Source organism: Thermobia domestica, chromosome 1 (genome assembly GCF_964235325.1).
Source record: "Thermobia domestica chromosome 1, izTheDome1.hap1.1, whole genome shotgun sequence".
NCBI lineage: Eukaryota > Metazoa > Arthropoda > Insecta > Zygentoma > Lepismatidae > Thermobia > Thermobia domestica.
Genome location: NC_137454.1, coordinates 394,293,852 through 394,311,359, shown reverse-complemented (window position 1 = coordinate 394,311,359; position 17,508 = coordinate 394,293,852). Strand labels below are relative to the sequence as shown.

General features: G+C 35.5%; 1 long non-coding RNA gene across 1 annotated transcript in view; it reads left to right on the top strand.

Moving 5' to 3' along the window:
- Positions 1-17,257, top strand: part of LOC145665330 (uncharacterized) — a 116,000-nt gene extending 98,743 nt beyond the window's left edge. The window contains exon 3 of the long non-coding RNA XR_014127555.1: positions 16,568-17,257. This is a non-coding gene — a long non-coding RNA (uncharacterized LOC145665330). The remainder of the gene's footprint in view (positions 1-16,567) is intronic.
- Positions 17,258-17,508: the final 251 nt, after the last annotated feature.

Here is a 17,508-nt window from a genome sequence, read left to right as displayed (position 1 = left end):
TTGTTTGATGCGGAAGCATTGCCACAATGATTTATTTGAAGATCTTTACTCGTCAAGACGAAACGACTGAATGACAAATTGGCAACAAAGTCGAGGTCATTCACTTCTTTTCCCTAATCAAAGGCAGGGTTTCCTCCGTCAGAGGGTGGCGCGGGTGGGACCTAACTATGTTTCGCATATTTCCGAGGGTTCATCTGAGATTGACAGGCTCTAGTTCGCGTAGTTCCCAGCTTACTATAGCGCCTACGCACAAGTTGTTTTCGACATTTGGCAGGTGCGAACTACGCATGTCTAATTCAGGCCGTTTCTAAGTGTGTTGCTTTGCTCCTTGTTGTGATTGTGTGTGGTGTGCTAATTAAGAAAAATGAAGCGTACCCAGAGGTCAATAGAATCTTATTTCAGTGCTTCTAGTGGTAATGCGAAGAAAAGTAACTCTGGTGTAGGTCTTTCACAGGAAGACTCCGGAAGTCTACAGTAGAAATCTGCCGGCGCAAGTTCAAGTGATACTAGTGGTCAATTGTTGAAATCCAATAGTGCACTTTTGTGTTGGACCCAAAACCAAGTTAACATGTTTAAAGAAAAATATCCGTGGTTAACTGTCTCGAATACTCTTGGCTGTGTAAGTTGTCGTAAAGTTCAGGACTTGAAATTGTATTCAAGTGTTGGCGTATCGCTGTCACAACAGTGGATTGCGGGTAGTGTTAAATCTTTCGGGTCTACAACGGAAATGCAACAACATTCATTGCGGAAGAAAATTTTCGAACATAAGAAAAGTATTGCCCACTGCACCGCGGAAAAAATACTCTTGGAAGCTGAAAACCAGAGCTTAGAAAAACTTTTTGACAATGAAAGCAAATGTAGCTTTGAAACAACGTGTCGAGTTTTTCGAACAGCATACTATACTGCAAAGCAAGACAGGCCGTTTCTGGCCGCCAAAGGCCTTGATATGGGGCGAATTTTACACAGTAATGTTGTATGCGCGGACATTGTAAGCACATTAGTGCTGAAATGAAAAGTAGACTTATTGAGAAAATTAAATCTGCTAAGTCCATGATAGGCATTATTGTTGATGAATCAACCACATTAAGTAACAAAAGCGCGTTAAATATTTATATACGTGCGCGTATTCCGGATAGCGAAGGAGTTGAAAGACAATAACTGCAGTGATGATATTTATACGTTCTTTTAAGAACTATTGGAACTTCCGGATCAAAAATCAGATACAATATACAACGTTCTTATGGATTGTCTTCGAAGGAACGGGCGGGGGCCGCGGTGGCTCAGTGGTAGAGCGTTCACCTCTGGTGCTTGGGGTCTCGGGTTCGATCCCAGCCCTCGCCAAGTGAACTTTGTGGTGGACAAACACCGTGTGCGTGGGTTTTCTCGGGGTTCTCCCGTTTCCTCCCACTTTCTTCATTCCACCATTTCATTCATTTCTCATAATCACCGTCTCCTTTAGCCTAACCGGCATAATCGTGGGACGTAAAACTCAAAGATTTCATTTCATTTCGAAGGAACGGTTTTGATGATAATTATCTCGAGGACTACCTGGTTGGTTTCACAAGCGATGGTGCTATTGTGCTGCCAAAATGTTTTGAGCCGTGGCAAAAATGCGAACTAACGCTCACACCCTCACACACCCATGCGTTGAGCCAATAAGGGTTGAGCTGTTGCTAAGCGAGAGAAAGCGAATGGAATTCCTTCAGCCGATAGCAGCGCTTGCAACGGAAGACTAGGGATCAAGTCAATGTAGCATATCTATAGTGTTATGTGCGGGGAAAAAATCTGGAGTCAGGTCAAGATTACAACAACAATTTCCAAAAATCGTGTTGTGGCATTGCCTTAGTCATAGATTGGAACTTGCTGTAAATGATGCACTGGAGACTATTGGTGGTGGTGTGAATCATTTTAGTATTTTGGTTAGCGCTCTGTACAAGTTGTACAGTCTCTCTCCAAAAAATTCGAACGAACTTGAAAAGTGTGGACATGATGTTGCAAGTCAACTTAAAAAGATGGGTCGCATTATAGATGTAAGATGGGTGGCGTCTTCTTTTCGCTGTGTAGAATCTGTATGGAGTTCATACACTGCAGTATATATACACATTGCTCTACAGAATCTAAAAACAGGCGCCACAATAGTAAAGAGCGAAGTCAGTTCCTAGGACTAGCAGATAAACTAAGCTCCTACAATTTTATTAAACTTTTAGGACTTCTCTTTGATATTCTGCAGGAATTAAAAAGTCTGTCAGAGTTATTGCAAATGCGTGACTGCACCATAAAAAGGGCTTATGATATGATAAAGCTATATATAAATAGAATAGAGAGTTTAAAATGTATGCCTGGCAACAGTGAAGCTGAAGTACTCAAAAGTGTTGAAACCGAGGTTTTCAAAGGAGTAAAACTTAACAAGCACATTAATTTTCCATCTGTCAACAGATGCCAGTTCATACAGTGTATAGTGGATAACCTAAAAATGCGAACCATTAATGAAAACGATACGAATCACAAGTTAATAAGTCAAGTAGAATCTGTTTTCAGTGACTCCGGTGACATTCGACAAGGTGAGAAAGAAATCAAGGAACTTGCTTTTAGGTTTGGATTAAATTCACATGATATTCTTCGCGACTTTGTGCAATATAAAGAAACAGGGAAGAGGGTTGTTACTGAAACTGTAAAAAGGTGCTTCACCGCTCTTAACACCATAGCAATTAGCAGTGCAGATTGTGAACGTGGTTTCAGTAAAATGAACATAATAATGTCTGATCTTAGAAATTCGCTACAAATTAGTACAGTTTCGAGTATAATGTTTGTATCATTAATCGGGCCCCATGTACGCACGTTTAATTCTGAGCCGTATGTTAAGTCTTGGTTACGAAAAGGAAGTCGCAGTGCAGACTACAGATGTCAGCAACGAGAAAAGAAGGAAGATGGACCTTATAAGAAGCTGTGGTGGACACTATGACTTAATGTTCCGGATAGCAGACATTTGTATGTAATAGAAGCCAGGTTAGTAAAAATAGTTTAATATTCTAATCGTGTTCTAAACAGAAGCGTCATTTCACATTGTGTTTGGGGGGAGCAAGACCCCTTGATATAAGTAAAATTTCGCGTTTTTCACTGACTTACCGCTATTCTATGGATAAAATCTATATAAATCTCAAACTCGGGGATTGCCCCTGCCCCCCTAAATGACGCCCTTGGTTCTAAAGTAGGTCTATGTACAATGTGTTTTGTATATTTTTAGAGGTCCACACTTGTGTAGAAAGTATGAGAATTTTACACTTTGAGCTGATAATTTTTTTTTTCTTTTTTAAATCGAAAATCGGCTACACATTTTTCTGTTCACTGGATTTGTATTATGCGCTGGTAATTATTTACCGAATAATATGATGATTAGCAATATTTAAAGTTTCCATTTTATTGAATGGAATACAATGCAATACAATGGGATACAACGGAAAATAATATTCATTGAATATTAATATTTATTTCTGTTAGGCTGATGAATGTGAGGAATAAAACATTTACGTATTTGTTTCTCTCTCTCTCTCTTTCTGTAATTTTTCACATCAAAAATGGTGTAAAAATATCAGAAGTAGAGATGTTCTTTAGGGTTCTGGCCAGTGGAGTATTTACGATTTTTTTCGGGGGGAACTGCTAACTTTAGTCCTGGAAATGTGAAAATTCTGCAAGATATGCCGTTTACTTTAATATAGTAAATAAAGTTTCGGGGGGGGGGAGTTAAGCCGGGAAGCCCCATAAAATACGCCACTGGTTCTGGCAAAAGTAGTGCTAAAAGTGATCATATTTGTTCCATACCGTCACCTCATCTGATGTCACTTTAAGCACTGACCTACAGTATATAACGGTAGACATTAAACTAAACATATCATTCCATTCGTTTATATTTACTATATAAGCATAGCCACGGAGAGGCCTAAGAATATATGTAAGGATAAAACATAACTTATACTTAGAAGAATTAGACACCATTAAAGAAACGCAATATTTAGCTCAGTGCTCGGGATTATTGCATACAAAGAACATCATTACTATTTACACCTTGTACAGAGTAAGCTATCATTATAAACGAAGAACAGTTTAACCGTATTAAAATCCAGGATTTTCTCTGCAATTTTCTCGAAGATGTTGTGGGATCATAAGTAGAAACAGACGACTGATACTTACTCAACTGTATACGGCTCGAAATCGCTGTGTGGAACATCCTTTTTTACGTAACACTCAAATTCATTTCGATAAATCAATTTATTATAATGAGGAAGATCTTTGTCTTCTGTGCACAAACTCAATCGTATGATTCCAGTTCCGTTGTAGCCACACAACTATAATAATAAAAGAAAAAGAAATAAATAAATTTATCACTCTTATTAAACAACTGTATCTCATAAATATTAATTACGTTTATTAGCGCTCTATCATTATCATATTATAAAGTAGTGCAGAGAAATTTGTACTGATATCATATCTGTGTGTGTGTGTGTGTAAAAAGGTACGGCAAAATTTTAGGGATGGATTCCTTGGTAGACAAGTACAAAAGTTAATATGGCCATATGTTGGGAAATTCATCGTTACAGAGTTACGGCCATTGAGCCGCCTGACTGACTGTGAAATAGTCACATTCTGGTCACCACTTAATATGACTCACATTTAAACCTCAATAACTCAGCCCCAAATAGGACGAGGAAGCTTTCCGAGGATATGCATTTTATGTATGTGCGGGTACCACGGCGGAGGGAGCAGAGTAACGTAATGCTTTTTTTGTTTTTTTGCATCTGATTTTTTTGGGGGGGCGGGGTGGAAGACACGGCAAAATTTCAGGGGTGGATCCCATTTATTCCCAAATAAGACTTTCTTTTCGGAATCCTTTAACTCTGCAACCTTTGAGTTAGTGCCCAACGCTCGCATATAGTACAATAGTCAGAAATATGGTTTTATAGATTTTCACATCGGACAGCGCTATCTCAATGGTAGAGTGCTTACTTCTGGTGCATGGGATCCTTAGTTCGATACCAGTTCACGTCAAGTGGTCCATTTGCGCGGTTTTCTCCCGCTTTCTTCCTACTTATCTTTATTTCTTTGATCCTTACCGTCATTCTATTAATTTCCTTGTTCTTCATCCTTAGACTAGTTTTTATCTGTTTGTTTCTGCTTTCACTTCCTGCAGGTCTTATTTTAATTTCTTGCTTTAAGAAAGTGACTAAATCAACACTGGCATACTAAGCACCAGAATTAAGAAGTTCTCGCTTTATCAAGACATAGGTTACCGTTTTTTTTTTTTTTTTTTTTTTTTTTTAAATAGTGTAAATGGGAACGATGCAAGAAATTTCGAGGGATGCAAATGTATAGTTAAAAATACATACCGCCAGCACAAGGAAAATGAGTTTAAAGAAATGGTTTGTTTTACCTCGAATTGGACAACATTACAAATCATTTCGAGTATAATTACAAAATTATGCGTAAATCTCAGAAAAACATACCAGTGGCATCTAAGAGCTCATCATGATTAGAGTATCACTGATTGGCATGAGTGCCCGAAGGAAGGACAGAGGATCCCCCCGGCTCACGAAAATTTATAAGTAATATAGCAAACCACGTACATTAAATACCAGAAATACCAGATGTAGTATAGCAACTATGGAGATGGAGATGCCCCCTAATAAATTTCTTTCGGGTGCCCTTGTTGAATAGGAATCATGAGAAATAGTGTCATTGAAGAATTGTCACCATCGATGAATTTTGGGTCGGGAGCTATGAGCCAGAACTGAAACGCAAGTTAGCGGAATGGCATAATCGAGGCTCGCCACGCAGGCAGAAATTTCGTTTCAACTGCTCGCGCTATTCGGAAAAAACGATGCACTCATGATAACCGATAGCCTACATGGCAGCGTGTGGGCCGAATCTTGTCGTGCGACGGCGATAGGACTCGAGCATCCACCATAATCGCCACTTATCACATTGCGACTTCGACCTCATACCAAAACTGAAGGAGCAATTTTGTAGAACATGTTTTCGAACCGTGAAGATCGTTGATTGTGTCTGGTGGATTGTTTGTGGACTACCTCGAAGGACTCTAGATGTCATTGGTATATGTTTCTGGGCCTAACGTATAACTGTATTTGTATTTGTAACAGTTCGTAACATCAAACAATTTTTGCTTCATTCTCATTTTCGTAAAAAGAAAAAAAGCCATTTCTTTTACATAACCCTCGTATTAGGACACACCATCCAACGTAAAACCTGAATGAAGGCAATTTCGATAACAACTGAGATGTTACTTATAGTTTCATCCGTGTCCCATATAAACGACTGTCCAAATCGTTAAATAATTATGAGACACTCGGAATAAAACTATATAACAAGTTGCCTGCAACACTAACAAGTGAACATATAGATAGATTTAAATGTAAGTTATATAACTGGTTAGTTGCAACGCCCTTTTATTATTTACAGGAATATTTTAATTGCTCAATAGAAATGTAACGTATTTTCTAATCTCGTGTTAAGATAGTATTTAAAATGTATATTATTATTGTCATTTATTTTGTAATGTCATTTCATCATTAATTTAGTTATAAATTATTATTCATTTATACTTATATACCAATATTGTATTAGATTTTGACATCTATTGCTATGTATAGATTAACGAAAATAAAATTATTTTATTATTATTACTATTATTATTATTATTTTAATTATTTCTTTGACAAGTTAAGAGTTTACCTGTAGGCGTGTTTAGTTTACTGGTATGGAATTTGACATCTCATTCTAGTATCATCACAAAATGACTATTCTTTAGTGATAAGAGTTTTTGTAACTACAAACATGTAAATAATTAATTCTTTACGTATAAATATATGACCGACCTTTGTGGGTTTATTGTAAATAGGACAACAGATTTTTGCTGTTGTTGTTTTGTTTTGTTTTGTTTGTTTTTTGTTTCGCTTGCTCCGAACTTTGGTTTCGTGGCGTTTAGCGCCCACAAAAGGTCATTATAAAGATTCCGTTTCCGTTTCCACCGACCGCTGGAAAGGTATTGGGGAAGAAAAGAGTGTTTGCCGTAAAAAAAAAAAATAAATAAATAAATAAAAAATAAAAATGAAAATAAAAAAAAATATAAAATAAATAAATAAAAATAAAAGAATAAAAAAAAATAAATTACAACACACTAAAACTATGAGCGATTACGGCTAAGAATTAAACGTGAGATTAAAACTGCGAGTATTATGTATTATGATTAAATAAATAATATATAATAAACAAATTATAAGCAAATTATATATTTAACAACTTAAGCGCTTAAAAACAATTATTTTATTTTTAATTTTTATTTTTTAAAATTTATTTATTTTAATTAGATAGCCTTTTTGATTTATAAGAGTAGCTTTTTTAAATTTTATTTATAGTTTGCGATGGCGGCAAAGAATGAGTAGGGGATAATTTATATAACACTTGCGTTTTACTATGCACACTGCACTGCACAAGGAGAGTGGGGATTAAGTTAGCCACAGTTTTTTTTTGTTTTTTTTTAGGGGGGGGGATATTTTTAAATACAAACTGGTTTTTCAATCTAATTTAGTAATATATTTGCCATACGAAAGAAAGAAAGCATTTAATAGTTATGTTGCTTACAACAGGGTGCTCCTGCCAAGGTTCACTGACTGCATTGAATTACATTTAAAACTGAGACTTATTAGTTTTTTTTTTTTTTTTTTTCTACAACTCGTAAAATTACACAATGCATTTAGATGCAAGGCTCGTTTTATAATTGTACAAAACCAACTTTTTTTTTTCTTTTTTACTTTAACATTTTAGGAACAAAACTTTGAAACTAATTGGTGTCAACGGCCCGTGAAAAGCCCACTTTATGTGCAGGACGCACGACAGGATATATATAAATGAATTGTTGGGCGATTTGATTGAAGTCAGTTGCATACACACATTTAAATATATATGTATACGCTTGCGAAGAGAGAGTTTTTAGAAAAATTTTATACGAGGCTTGTTTATTAATTTGGAATTTACACTGCATAGACTTTTTTTTTATTAACACAATTAATGAGCCCCAAAAAATTTGTAATAAATATTTATTTTAAGTTCTTTTCGTGAGAAATTAAAATAAGGACAATACAAAAAATGAAAGTAGAGGCACTGGTTTTCAAATCGTTCCAATGAGAAAACTAAGCTAAATTTATCAAATGTTGCTTTGAAAAAATGGCGAAAGTCACTAAATGGGTTGCTAAAATTCACCAAAATTAACCTTCATTAGAACACTAAAAAGTCATCTAATCTGTTCCTTTGAAACAAATATGTGGTAGACATTACCCGAATTACATTCGTTATTATTCGGTATCGGTACGAATACATCTATTTTCATTATATTTTACAACCTCTATACTACATTAGCACGCATAGAAATTATTGAAAAGGCGTCCAGGCAACCAAACTCATATCCCTTCAGGTCATACACACTTTTTTTCATGCATATCTTAATACGCTAAATATTTTAACAAAATATCGTTAACGTTGAAAGCGGCTTCTTACTAATTCGAGCCAGAGCAGCCTCATAATGGGTGATATCAATAAAACGGAGAAGTTACTCATTACGCCCAATTTTGAAGTAGTTACTCGCATTGGTATCAATAAAAAGAGAACTGAGCACTAGTCGTCTCGGCTGACCTCGGAGAAGCCCCGCCCTATTGAAGTAACCACACCTCTATTCTCGAGCCGAGTAACTACTCCGCGTTTGATATCAATAAAAATCAAAGACTCCTCTGTGATGCTAGTAACTTCTCCAAATTTGTGGAGCAAGCTAAATAGGTGACTCCGTGCGAAATATGGCAGAGTATATGATTGTTTTACTACGTAGAAGTGTTGGAAATGGAGATTACAAAAAGCATTATAAGTTTATGAAAGAAAATGTAGTGATTAGCACAACATTTTTTAAGGAGAATCAACCGAAATTCGGGGTGGTGGACTACGTAATGATGAAAAGATGCGGGTTTTCTTCAAGGGCGCCGATCCTGTGGGGGCCCTGACCCCCCAAAGCTCATGTGGGCCCCTATTGTATTTATGAATATACAATATTTGGCATAATTAGAGTGCAATTTGTCTTAAAATCCTGATATATATACCTTCTGCATCTGAATGCCCCCCCCCCCCCAAATTTACAGAGAAATCGGTGCCCTTGGTTTTCTTGCGTTACGTGAGTGATCCGGGATTCCAGGTCGGAATGTCAGGGGATTCTGGTGTGGCTCAAAGTACTGTCTATGACTACCTGAAAATGGATTGTTTCCGGAAGTGTGCGTAATATACCTTGTACAAACAGCAAAGGCAGAGTGGCAAGAACAATATACATTTCCGGGTGCTATCGGAGCACTTGACTATACACAAGTGGCATTAAAGAAACCTAGTATTTTGGAGAGTAATACGTTAATAGGAAGAGCTATTTCGTGGCTAAGCGGTTAGCGTACATGCCTTTGGCATAGGAGACCCGCGTTCGATTCCCGGCAGGAGCTCATGTGGTTTGGATTCCACGTTAATCAGTGGGTTCTGTCTCATATAGGCACGCTACTGAAAAGGACGTTAAACTAATAATCAACTCAACTCAACGTTGATAGAAAGGGTGTATACATGAGAATGTATTTTGTTTATGTCAAGGCGAAAGGGGACACGTATGGTGTGGAAAACGCAACCAGATGGACGTGATTTATGACGTGGGTGGCTAGACTTTATTAAAAAGAAAACAAAGAAAGGAGCCAAGTGTCTGATTTCGTTCTTAAAGCCAAACAATCTACAAAGACCTTGGACAACACGTGATATGCGCTTGTAGTGTTAATCTTGATATTGCTGGATTCCAATTAACATCCGTCAGCTCAAATAGGTTCATTCCCATGGTTTCAGTATTACTTTCTTCTTTCCCGTTTTTTTTTTCTTCTTTTTTATTTTTGTTTTATTCTCGCTCGAATATTAAAGATTCTCTTTTGAATTTGTGTCTCAGTCGTAGATGTATTTGATATTTCGTTGCATTTCACAGTAATTACCTTCAAAGTTTCGGCTTTCTTTCATTTACTTTCTGGTAGCTGTGACTTTGAAAGTACCACTGGAAACTCTTTTACAATATCCACAAATGCACTTTGATTGAAGCTATCGTTGCTACTTGCCCGTTTCATGGCTTTTAAGATACTACGCCATAGGTTAAAAACAACGAAATGACTGCGCGATGAATGGGAGAAATGAGTAATCACTTCTTTTATTGATACGACTCAGTGCTACGTGCAGAGGAAGCGCGAGTAAACGTTCATAAATCTGGAGCAGACTAGACCTGAGTAGTGGCTTGTTTTATTGATACGAAATTGAGGGAGAAGATTACTCCAGGTGTAGTTACTCCGATTCTCGAGCAGGACTTCAGGAGTAGTTACTTATTTTTATTGATATCACCCAATATCTCGCTACATGTGAGGGATTGTCAAAAAAAGATCCCCGTCGTTGCACTGATATTTCAATCGAAGTATGGGATGGTTTTGATTGAGAGTTGGTTAAACTTTTCCTGATATCCAAATAAAATTAACACATAATTTCGAATAAAAACAGGAAAAATTATGCATGGTGACAAAACTAAATGTGAGAAACGGACGTATGCTGGTTCTCTTAGAAATGGAGACCAAATAGACGCGAAATTTCCTCCCCTCCCTCCCCCCCCAAAAAAAAAAACTACATTAAGACTTAGAAGTGACAAATTCCGTCAAGGCAATTAGCTTTGGGGAACAGATAAAAAAATATATCTACTTACGCAATCCATAAATCTACTTTGTAGAAAACGTTCCAAGCTTAGCGATGAGCAGAAATAAACATAATTTTACAATTTGAATTTTCATTCAAATGAAGGGTTGGATGACTGTCCTTTAGTGCCTGTAGAGGAGAGTCCTATGTCTTAGTTCAATGGACGAAAAACGAGATCCGGATTTACAATAAACGTACTGTTTTACTCAGTGAGTAGTTTAATTCAGATTTAAAACTGTTAAAAACAAAACTTGTACAATGAAAATATTACTTTCTGCAAAGTTTGCGATTAGGAAAGAATTCACAAAATCAGCATAAATTCACTTGGATGAATACGAGAACAGAACAATTTTCTCGACATAAATGTCAAAATATTAATAGAACGCGCGACTCTGTCCTCTTGACAGAACAAGAAAGCGGTCCTTTCGATGTAACACTCAATATCGACGACACAGTTCTATCCTTCGATTTTCCTCTGTCAAATGGTTTTGTTAAGCAATAGACGCTTCTGAGCTTGGTAATGATCGTTTGGGATCGTTCTCCGGCTGATGGATTGCACAGCAATTGCAACGCCATTAATGTCTCTACTCAGCTTGGGTTTATATCTAACAGAGGAATAAAATGTATAACGCGTTTAGAAGCTTCTAAGCAAATTTACTTTAATTCTTCTCTTATGTAGAGAAAGAAAATTTAACGGCGAGTGGAAAAATTAAATATGATTCAATATCGAGTCTTCAGGTACAGAGGTTCGTATTTACGTTTTTATTTTTATTTTTTCTTCAATTTCATTTTATTTCTGTAAAATTTGAAAAAAAAATACAGTTTATGTTATTCTTACAACTATGGAATTCGATCTATTTGGTAAATCATTTTACGATATATTGTTGAAAGAAGTGGTTAAACACGGAACTACCCTCTTCTGTACGCCACTGCTACATTATTACTATTACTATGGATTGCGCAATTATTTACCTTCACTGTAGGAACTGTTTTCTTGTTTTGATTGCTGTTCCTCCCTTCCAATTGTTTGTTGTTTCTTATTTGACACCTACGAACAAACGCATATTTCTCCTGAGGTTGTTCTACAATGATCAGATGTGGCTTCATCGGACACACTACTGATTGTGGCTCGGTCTCCAGTACAACAAAACCTGAAACGACAAGTATATGAAGATACAAAACATAGAAGCTCTTTTTTCAGTAATATGAACAGTTCAGTTAACGATAAAAATAAACACATATACAGTAAAACCTGTCTTTAGCGGAATCGAACGGGACTCTCAAAAATTTCCATTAAAAATAGGTTTTAGGTTAACCAAGGTAGATCTACGCCAAAAAAAAAAAAAAAAAAAAAAAAAAAAAACATATAATAGATATAAAGGTGCTGTACGTATCTTGGTCAATTTCCAATATTTATTTGTACTATGAATTAATAGCGCAAAATTTACAATGAACAGAAAAATACTGTACACACGTTAACTTAATTTTTCCAATAGTCAAGGATTGTTTTCTATACACATCGCTGCTTGTCTGCTGAACTTTACACAAAGACTTTAGCCTGAGAAACCAATGCTAAGCCTATCAGTGTCATTTCAACGTAAGGCAAATGTTGCAGTTCCTTTAAATTTTGACAGAATCTTGATAAGTTTTTAGCCTATGCTCTTCTTTCAACTCAATGCCTTATTGCTCTTCTTCCTCCTCTTCATCTTCTCCTTTCAGAGTTTTTTTTGCATAATTCTTAATTAAACCATATATATACGGTATGTCTGCTTTGGTTTGCACATCACTGTCTATTTTGCTTTAAAAAAAAAATCTAACCTCATAGGATGTCTAAAAATTGCTAAATGCTGCACTCCAAAACTTGAAATTTTCCGTTAATAGTTTTATTTTGATTTCCGTTGTCCGCGTAATACAATTTCCGTTTAATGAAGCGAATTTAACACGATTTCGCTGGTAAATTCTTGGGACCGTGAAGTATTTCCGTTTAATGAAGTGTACGTTGAAGACAGGCTTTATTGTATTTGTTTATTTTTATCTATTTCCAGAAACAAAAATTAAAAAAAAAAAAAGTATTTGGAATTTTTTTGAGGTTCTAAGTCAAATTTTCACTCAAAAGTTAGACAACACTACTTCTTAAAGGGAGAATGTTATTTTGCAATAAGTTTTTATTCTACATGGGCATCGCTAGAAATGTTTGTGAGTTAGAAATCTCTCCGTAGCTTCTGACTTAAGAGTTTTTAAAATTTACTTTTTATAATTAATGGTTTTGCACTGAATGCTGCGTAAAATAGCAAGTCAGGGGAACATACAGAAATTACTGGATATAATGGTCGACAAAATGTCATTTATACATATCGATATCAATGATATATCCTATGCGTACATATCAATCTTACGAAATATTATTTCAGACGTTTCCCTCTACATGCAGATATAAACAACCAGTGGCGACGATTGGACGTTAAAAGTGGAGTGGCAAGACATGATCTGAATATTTGTATATCAATGTTAGATTTCCTGGTTGTTTCTATCACTTTGTTTGACGTAAGGTTGTATAACTAATAGGATACTCCTTTCTTCAGTTAAAATACCGCATATCGTATTTTATATTTTATTAAGTAAATTGACAAGAGCAACGCAAATAGGTACTAGCCCTTTGTACTCTTAAACAACGAAAGTGTAAGAAAAGATTTGATTCCTTGCTCATGAACATCTTTAAATTCTGTCTAGAAAATTGTGTGATCAGATTATTAATAACAAATTTACAAAACAAATAAATAGAAAGAATGGTATTAATCATAGTAATGAATAATGAGACTTGTTTTGTGGAAGTTATACTGAAACTGGGGATTAATGAACAACTTATATTTTTTTAATTCAATACATGCCATTAAATGTATGTTATTACTCTTAAAAAATGAAAGACACTAATAACTATAAGCATATGCTATGACATTTAAAGAAATACACAATTGTAATGTTACTTGCTTTGAATTGCAATTAAAACGCAATTTCTGTATCTTTCTTAATTCCACGCGAAAACAAATAACCAATACATACTCACGCAACGGCAAATATTGTATGGCATTATTTTTTTCTACGAACCAGTAAAACTTGACATTTTCAAATGAAACTGTATAATGTAATTAAGGGGTAACTTCAAAAAAGTGGGGGCAGCAGCCGCCTCTTCCCCCCCCTAGTCGCCGTCCCTGTAAACAACAACAAATAGATAAATAAATAAGAAACAAGAGCCGAGCCGCAAGACAAGTATAGAGTACTGTTGGCAGTGTACAATAGCCACGGCTTCCATTGTGCATAGAGATGTTAGCACAAGATACAGTTTCACCAACACAAAGGACTAATCCCTTTCTCCTTTAATAGCTATTATTATTATTATTATTAGCAGCAGCAGCAGCTAGCAGAATGTTCGTTCTTTGCACGGGGAGAATAGGTTTCATTTTGGACATAAAGGGCACCAAACACCGTCACCAATCAATTTAGGGACCCCAAAAACTATGAATTCGACATGAATATCGGTCATTTTCAATTATTGTTACACCATCCCTCCTTAAGAGTATTAATAGGGGCTGAATTTGGACTTAAACGGCATCGAAAGTATCACTGTCCGTCTCAGCGATCAAGAAAACTATGGATTCGACACTAATATTAGTCATTTTCGATCATTTTTATGTATCTCCCCCTCCTCCTTCCCAAGTTGCGGGGCTGAATTTGGATTTAAACGGCATCAGTAAGTGTCAATGTTCATCTCAGCGATCCCAAAAACTATGGATTCGACAGTAATATCGGTCATTTTATATTATTTATATATTACTCCTCCCTCCTCCTTCCCGAAGTCACACCGTCAAAACGAAATGATAAGACCCCATCGACGTTGAAAATTTGATCGAGATCGATCGATTGGTTCAAGAGTTCTTAAGTTACAAACATAGTCACTTTCATTTATATATATATATATATATAGTAGATTAAAGATTGTCCTCTGATACTCATAACATGTACAATTTTGTGTGACAGTCCATGGCGTACATCTGTGTCTTTTCTACTGTTAACTCGTTTGTTTTAAATGTGTCGTAGTAGTATTGTTACTTTTAATTCTTCTTTAGAACACTATATGTACTTTATTATTCTTTCACATTTTATAACCTTATTTACTCTTATTATCACTTTGACCTTTTCTATTATTTTCTCTTCTTAATAACAGTAGTTAGGTGTTGCAACTGTATCACTTGAATCTCACCTGCTTCAATAAAGGTATTTGAATTAGAATTTTTCTGAAGTCACACAATACTCAAATGATGCCAGTATACAACCTTCCTCTGGCATAATTTATCTGTAAGCGCAATTCGACGCTTCAGAGAGAGCAAGAGCAAATTTTCTCATTTCTTCTGTTTGGGAAGAGCCGTTCCTCTTTATAGGTACTAAAACGGTAGTCAAAGGTACAGTGCGTTCCAATGTACTCCATATAACAGAAAATTCTATCATACTTCTGAATCTTTGCATCATTTCTGCTAAAGGATTATCTTAATGATTGTATGCAACGCGTTTTTCTGCCAGATGCATCATCCAAATTTGTCCCAGTTCTTTTTGGGGTTCCCCAGAGTAGTATTCTAGGACCACTGCTATTTCTTCTTTACATGGATGATCTCCCTTTTTTCTATCTTTACCATCTACGAACATTCTTCTCTTTGCTGACGATTGTAAAATTTTCCATAAAATCTCACCATAGACGACAGCGACTTGGAATTTAAAACTGAGCCCTAAAAAACGTTTCACTCTTAATATTTCTTTCAAATAATGATAATAAACTTTATTACAGATATTGTATTAACAAGTCCTATCGAAAGAGCTGCGACACAAAGACCTCGGACTATTATTCAATGAGAAACTTACATTCGCTGATCACATCACCCTTACTGTTAAGAGTGCTATGAGAATACTCGGTATTCTTTACAGATTTACTGAAATTCACGATCTCAAACCACTCAGTATTTTCTTCAAAGCTTTTGTATGTCCTAAAATTGAATATTGCTTACCGATATGGAATATGGCCTGTGTTTTTAACTCATCCCGTTTTGATCCTATCCTTAACTTTTTGTTGCCATTGTCAGACAAAGAGATCCCTCAGTGCGTAGTCTTAATAAAACTGAGCTCCTAAACGAACTTAATACTCAGACTCCACTTACTTGACGCGTGGTGGCAGACTTGCTGCTTCTCCATAAAATTATTATTGGGAAAAATAACTCCGAATTATTGGTTTCTGTCGCCTGACTCGCAGTCATATGTTACTAACATATATAACACCCAGACCATCAATTATACAACCTCCTTATACTGCAGATTGGCATCATATCGTCAGATGTTATGTGTTTCTGAAAAATCATTTTAGAAACAAACTAGTCTCTATAAATTAAATGTGGTATATATATATATTGTCATATTGTTTCAGTGTAAAATGGACACAGATTTGTATCTGAAACATTTATAAACAAATAAATATGGTAAATATTAAGGGTAACACCACGTTAAAGTCACTTTCTTATTAAAATAAAATGTAACTTAAAAGGAAAATTGTTAAAAAGATGCTGCAGAAGGTGAAGACAAAAGTAGTGACTTTGTCATTCGTCCAAGCTACAAGATTACTTTCGATGTCAGAACGAAACTTCAACCATTTTCATTATTAATCTGTCTCCTTTAGCTCCGTGGAACGTTGAACTAAAAGTAATCACTTCTTTTCTCATTTCAGAAGAGCCATTCACAGTAAACGTGAAAAGAGTCCATCAACTGGTCTGTCGAAACAGATTGGGTCGCTCGCAGAACTCAAGAAATGCCTAAAGACGTACACACAGCAAATACAGCAAATAAATTTATCTAATATGTGATTACGTTAGATGAGAGTACGCATGCCACAGACACTGCTAACCGTATTTGTTTTGTTATTTATAGACTATGTGGTTCGGTGTCAAAAGAAACTGCTGCTGGTGTACTATGGTAAGTTTCAATCCTTGTTAAGTTATGGAATAATTTTCTGGGGAGCTTCCAATTTTAGTGTTACGATTTTTGTCTACAGAAAAATGTAATAAGATCTATTTTTAATCTATCGCAAAGAGCATCATGCAAAGGGGCCTTTCAGTCAAATAAAATTTTAACTATACCTTGCCTGTACATATACAAAAGTATCATATGTGTGAAGAGAAATGAAAGTAGTTTTCTTCGTGTTGACGATGTACATTCATACAACACACGACAAGAGAATAACATATTTACATCATATCAAAACTATACGTGCACCAAAAGAAGTGTCCTTCCTATGTTCACTAAGTGGTGTAATAAGCTCCCGACTTACTTGAAGGATATCAAAACCATACCGAAATTCACAAATGAACTGTTCAATTTTTTTATTTTATGTAACAACATGTATTATAACATTAATGAATATTTGGGTGATACTCTGGAAAATCAATGTAATATCAATTATATTGAAATATCTTAATATTATTTGACAAGTCTTATGTACTGGTCTCTGAATGGATGAATAAAGAATGAATATATATATATATATATATATATATATATATATATATATATATATATCAGGGGAGTTAATATTGCAAATAAAAATTTAGGATTGAATTATTACACCTTATTGCAATTAACGATACAACTATAATAGTTCCCGTCTCATAC